A 6,375-nucleotide genomic window follows, 5' to 3' on the forward strand; every position below is an offset into this window, starting at 1 on the left:
ATACATTTTAAGGATTAAACTCTCCCTGTGTTAGTCATAGAGGTTACCTTCAAAACTTTATCACTTAGTCATTAAAATAACATATGTATTGTTCATTTTGAAAATTGCTTCACCTCTAGAAAGAAATACAATGCCAATATATTTATCAATCAAAACTTATGATAATAGAACACTTTACCTGCACAAGAGTTGATGAGTGGCAGCAGAATTATCAGTTTCCATAGCAACCTCATCTCCACTTTCTAAGGTCAAAAATTTCTCCCATACAATCAACAGGAAAAAAAGTCTATCTTCCAGTCAGTATCTCAAGAGTCTGAAAGAAAGAAAATTGCTATGAAATGACAAACATACAAACATGAATATTTTAATATGTATATTGATCATTACATATTGATTCAATTTAATATTAAGATATCATTATCCAAAATAAAGCAACCTAAATGGCTACTTTTTACATATACATATGTTTTGCAAAGTTTCAGTAATTTCAGTTCATATGTTCTTAATTTCCATTTATATCTCAAATATACATGCCATTTGCTATTATGTTTGCTATAGTTGTTAATGGGCTGAATTGAATACATACCATGTGGACTAAAATTTTCATTAGTTTAAGTTCAGTTGTTTTTGACATGTTAAAGAGATTAAAAAACATTAAACCAATTCCCACGATTCTGTTGTTGGCTTGTATTTTTAATTTTTAATCATTAGGAATAGGATATAATACTTCTCTATCTTATACATATTAACAGTTATTTTACATTTCATGAATTTTCTGTGTTTTTATCAATATTATTGAGAAGACACTCATTAGGAAGCATTATCTTTTGTAATGTTACTAGAATCAAAATTAATATTGTATTACAAAATTTCTGCAAGAAATCAATTTCTGGCAGAGTTATCTTTTAGGTATAAGAAATGCTTTTCCTAAGGGGTTACACCATAATTTTCTCTAATTTATTTTGACATTTAAACTATGCAATGATAAATGAAGTCAAGATAAACTGTTAGATTGACTTTTACTCCAAAAGGGAAATCTATTAAGAGACTCATAAAAAGTCATAAAAGTTTAGAATAAACTCATCTAGATTACATTTGATATAACTGTCATATATCAACTGATGGAATTCTTTGGAAACTTTAACTTGGTGGGAATATATTTTCTTGCAACCTCAAATACCATTTGTAAGTCTATGGACTTTAAATGTGGTAATAGTACACAATGAAATTTTGATCACTTCCTGATATATTTTCCAATTTTAAAAATCTTTCACTTCTTTCTGCTACTAGTTACTTCAATTTAAAAAATATTGACCATATTTAACTTTTTTTTATATAGCTTAAGTTACTTACTTTCACAATTTAATCCAGGAATAAAAATCACAGGAAAAATAAACAATATTCAGGTTAGAATATTGAACACTATATTGATTCCATAACATTCTCTCACAAATTTTTTTGTATCTTATATCATCTTTCATTCCCTTCGACACCACAGAATCGAAGCCTCTCAGTTCTTGCATTTAAATTATATCATGTCTTACATTCATTCATGCATTTATCATTTTTTCAACAAATATTTATTTATTTATTTATTTATTTATTTATATAGTTCCATCCTCTGCAAGAAATTGGGCACTTAGGTGTTAGTGGTAAGCCTAAATCCTTCATTCCTACCTCTGAGGTATTGCTGTCTTGTTAGAGAGACATTTAACAAAACAGCAAAAAACCCAAACCAAACCAAACCAAAACAAAACTTTGCACACACAGAGGTAAATAAGTACGGGAGGTAATTATGATAATAATTTTTTTAAATGTGAGATCCATGAGATCTATAGGGTGAGGTTCAGGTAGCGTTTTTGAGCTAAGGCTTGAGATATGAGTAGCTCTTCACCAGGCAAAGACTGTGCGTGCATTGGGGAAAGAAAGCAGAGCTGAAGAGACTAGGCTAGCAGGAAGGAGGGATGAGACTAGCAAGCATTCTAAGCAAAATGGAGACAGTATGCCAGGCTCCTATGGAAGGGCTGACTTTGTATTTTTAAACACCTGAAAAAGGTCCAGAAAGACTGATTCAGAAAGACAGTGGCGTGAGACGAGATCAGAGAAAGAGAAAGAGGCTGACACATGCAAGATCTTTGAGGATCTGAAGCAGGACAGAAGAAAGTTTAATTTACATCCTTCACTGCTGTGGAAAATGGAAGGGATGGAGTAATGAGTAGAATTATACAGAGAAATTGAAGGTTACCTTCGTAGTCTAAGAAAGGAATGATGAAGGTTTTGACTAGAGCAGTAGCTTTAAAGATCAAGAAAGTTGGATCTCTAAATAGTCTTCTTGCCTCAAATCTCTTGTCCTTTCTGCCTGTTAGGTAGATAGCAGGGAATCCGGGTCTCCTAGGGATGAAAGTGGGTGCTGTTGCCCCCATCTTGGTCCTGCCCAACCCTGATTCTCCATACCTGGGGGAGGAGGAACACCCTATGAATCTGCCAATCAGAACTTGGCACTCCAGCTGCAAAAGAATGCAGAGGACTCTCTAGCCCATGGCTAAGCTGCATGGGTACCATAGAGTCCAGAAAGTGACCCAGAACCCACATGCATAGTTAAGGCTCAGGTCTTGTGACTCCCAACTGTTTACTGAAAGTGGTGCCATGGCAACCTCTGAACCATGAGGGAGGTCCCTATCAGGGCATTATAAAATAAGATGCAGACCATAGCCAAGCCCTCTCTCTCTTTGCCCTTCCTTTTGCCTGCCCTGCTGTGACAGTGGGTCCGGTTGTCATCCATAGCATATGTACCATGCTCTGTAAACCTATATCTTGCTCTTGCCCTACAATCCTATCTTTCTCTCCTCAATAAACCTCATTTTTGTGCTTGGCTAACTTTGGCATGTCTGGTCATTCTTCCACTATGGGCGTGCCAAGAACCCACAGTTTCAGACTGAAAACTAACATGCCCATTGGAACATTACCATCAGAAATTATCTTCCTAAAATTAAGATTTGGTCAATTACCCTTTCAGACATCTGCCTAGACAAGGAATTCTTGAAGAAGAACCCCAAGGCAATCGCCGCAGCAACAAAAATAAATAAGTGGGATCTAATCAAATTAAAAAGCTTCTGCACTGCCAAGGAAACTATCATTAGAGTGAATAGACAGCCCACAGAATGGGAAAAAATATTTGTTCTCTACACATCTGATAAAGGGCTGATAACCAGAATCTATCTAGAACTCAAAAAAATCAACAAGAAAAAATCAAACAACCCCATCAACAAATGGGCAAGGGAAATGAACAGAAACTTTTCAAAAGAAGACAGAATAATGGCCAGCAAACATATTAAAAAATGCTCAACATCTCTAATCATTAGAGAAATGCAAATCAAAACCACAATGAGGTATCACCTAACCCCGGTGAGATTGGCCTCTATCAAAAAAACACAAAACAACAAATGTTGGAGAGGATGTGGAGAGACAGGAACACTCTTACACTACTGGTGGGACTGCAAATTAGTGCAACCTCTATGAAAAAGAATTTGGAGATACCTCAGAGAGCTAAAATTAGAAATATCATTCGATCCAGCAATAACACTATTAGGTATCTACCCAAAAGAGCACAAAACATTCTATGATAAAGACATCTGCACCCGAATGTTTATGGCAGCACAATTCACTATTGCAAGAATGTGGAAACAACCCAAGTGCCCGTCAATCCATGAGTGGATTATTAAAATTTGGTATATGTTTACAATGGAATATTACTCAATTATAAGAAACGACAGTGATCTAGCACCTCTTATACTTTCCTGGATTAAACTTAAGCCCATTATCCAAAGTGGGGCACCACAAGAGCAGAAGAACGGGATCCGTTTGTACTCACCATCAAATTGGTACTAACTGATCAACACTAGGTTGATCACATGGCAGAAATACTCTCTAGGGATTAGGGGGATGAGGGGGCAAATCTACAACTAAAGGACACGGGGAGCACTAAAGGGAGGGAAGGGCATGCCTTTAACCCATATTAGGGTGAAGCAAAGACATAAAGTGTAACTATAATGTTTGTACCCTCACAAAACCCTGGAATAATAAATAAAATAAATAAAAAAAATACACATGGATATGCACTGTAAAAAAAAAAGAAAGATTTGGTCAATTATTCCAATATTCTAAAACCTTTAGTCACTCTTCATTGCACAAACCACAAACATCCTTGGGAATGGTATTCAAGATCATATACAGTGAATTTCTAACCTTCCTTTCCCAACCAAACTACTTAATACGTACTTCCAGTCTGATGACAAAGATCTACTCTCCATTTACTTTGCACATGCACTGTGCATTATCTACATATAGATGCTATTCGATTTGTATAGAATTCCCCCTTAGAGTCTACATCTCCCTTAAAAACTGTGTAGCAGAATGACCATACAACCTTGTTTTCACTGGGTAGTTTCTGTGTGCTAAAATGCCATGGCAGAATTATTAATAGACTCTTTTTCCCAAAAAAGTCTTAGTTTACAAGATAAATTATATGGCCCACTTATTTAATAGATATTGATTACTTTTTCCTATCCAATAATTTTGTCCTCTTGTGATAAAAGCTCTGTGACTTTCTTTTGAGGAACCACCTTCCTACATACCTTTAGTCCATATAGTTGGAGTGGTATTGCCTCCGCCTCCTAACTCCAGGGATGAGCATACGACAAGGGCATTGTCAATCAAGAATCAATCTCCTTGGCTACAGTGTTGTGTAAAGGGATGGGCGTATGAACTAATTGAAACCAATGACAGTCAAAGCCACGACTTTTGGCAATGTTATTAGGACAAGAGAGTAATCTTTCCATGAAGTTATTAATATGTAAACCTTTTGATCTGGTATATTTCACGAGTGTAACCTTGACTCAGTTTGAATTCATGGCTAAAAACTTTCAATTCCCCTTCATGGACAGTTTATTAAGCTTCCACTTCAACTACCTCCCTTGTTAGGTTTTTAACAATATTGGGTTATGATACACACATACCAATTGCCAGGGGCCCCAAAATATCTAACTCACAGGAAAGGACTCTTCTTCCTTGGGTTAGAAAATTATTCAAAATATCCAATCCCCAAGATACCTGCAAAACATAGCTAACTCTACCCCATTTTCCAAACACGAGCCGCCTCCAACAGTCCCAGCTTGCTGTTATCCTGTTCCTGGGTACAATCTCCTGTGTGGCTCTTTTATTATTTGGAGTTGTAGGAAACAGAGCTCTGTTTTTGCTGTATATAAGTTCTGCCACCCATAGAACCTATAATCACACCTGATATCACAGAATTATGAAACATCCAACCATGCCTAAACCCCTGGAATTCTAAGATATGTGAGCCAATAAAACAAATTTTTGCCTAATCCTGTTTGTCCTGTTTGTGTTGTGTTTTTGTCTCCTGCAACCAAAACAATCTGACTAGTACCTTCATTCTTCATCCTGGATTTATGGGAAGATTTTCTTAAGGACTCTTCTAGAGCAAACTGACATGATGTACACCCCTTAGGGCTTGTACTTATCAAAGACTCCATCATATTGCCAGAGTCTTCACACTTTACCTTGACGATAAGCACCATGTGTAATACTTTTCCATAATACTTGATTTGGTGTCTGATGCAGAGCTCACTGTTATTCAATAAGTATGTGCTAGGTTTGTATTTGACAGGCAAACAAACTAGTACTATGGAGAAAAAGGTTAAACTAGGAATCTAGAGACTTTGTTTCTACTATTGTCTCTTTTTCTTAACTAGCTAAGTAATGTTGGGTGATTCATGGACAATCACATTGATTATCAGTTTCCTCCTTTGAAAATTAAAGGATCTGACCTAGAAATTACCTTTAAATTTCTTCCAGTTCTAATATTCCAAGATCGTTTGATTCAATCCAGTGTATAATTTCATGGCAAATAGTGCCCTTTACCATCTGATTACTTATCAGCATACTGTAATGAGGGCAAAGCCCAAAAGTTATTTTATTTGGCATTGCTTTATAAAGTCAGCCTAAATAGCTCATAGTTATGCATTGGTTGCCATTTGTAAAAGTTTCATTTGTGAAAGTTTAAATTGCCTGATGAAGGGGAATACTCCGGCTCAATGAGAACAATCCAGATAAGAAAAGTGTAGTTATTTACTCACAGCAGAATGGAGTGGAAATATTCAGTGAGTAAAATTTATGCTAAGTCACTAATATGCAAAAGAGCCACAGGAACGAATTCTGGGTTCCCAGACTCCTACAGATCACCTGAGGCAAATGCACTAATAAAGGAAGGCCAGTATGTAGATCTAACTTAAAAGAATTTCTAGAAGCTCTAAACAAGTTTTAAGAATGCATCATCAGGCCGGGCATGGTGGCTCA

General features: G+C 36.2%; 1 long non-coding RNA gene across 1 annotated transcript in view; it reads right to left on the reverse strand.

Moving 5' to 3' along the window:
• LOC105819025 overlaps positions 1–6,375 on the reverse strand; it is a 198,031-nt gene that overhangs the window by 87,196 nt on the left and 104,460 nt on the right. Inside the window, exon 2 of the long non-coding RNA XR_001137940.1 lies at positions 179–313. This is a non-coding gene — a long non-coding RNA (uncharacterized LOC105819025). The remainder of the gene's footprint in view (positions 1–178; positions 314–6,375) is intronic.

The sequence above is a fragment of the Propithecus coquereli genome, unplaced genomic scaffold, assembly GCF_000956105.1.
Source record: "Propithecus coquereli isolate 6110/MARCELLA unplaced genomic scaffold, Pcoq_1.0 Scaffold463, whole genome shotgun sequence".
Taxonomy (NCBI): domain Eukaryota; kingdom Metazoa; phylum Chordata; class Mammalia; order Primates; family Indriidae; genus Propithecus; species Propithecus coquereli.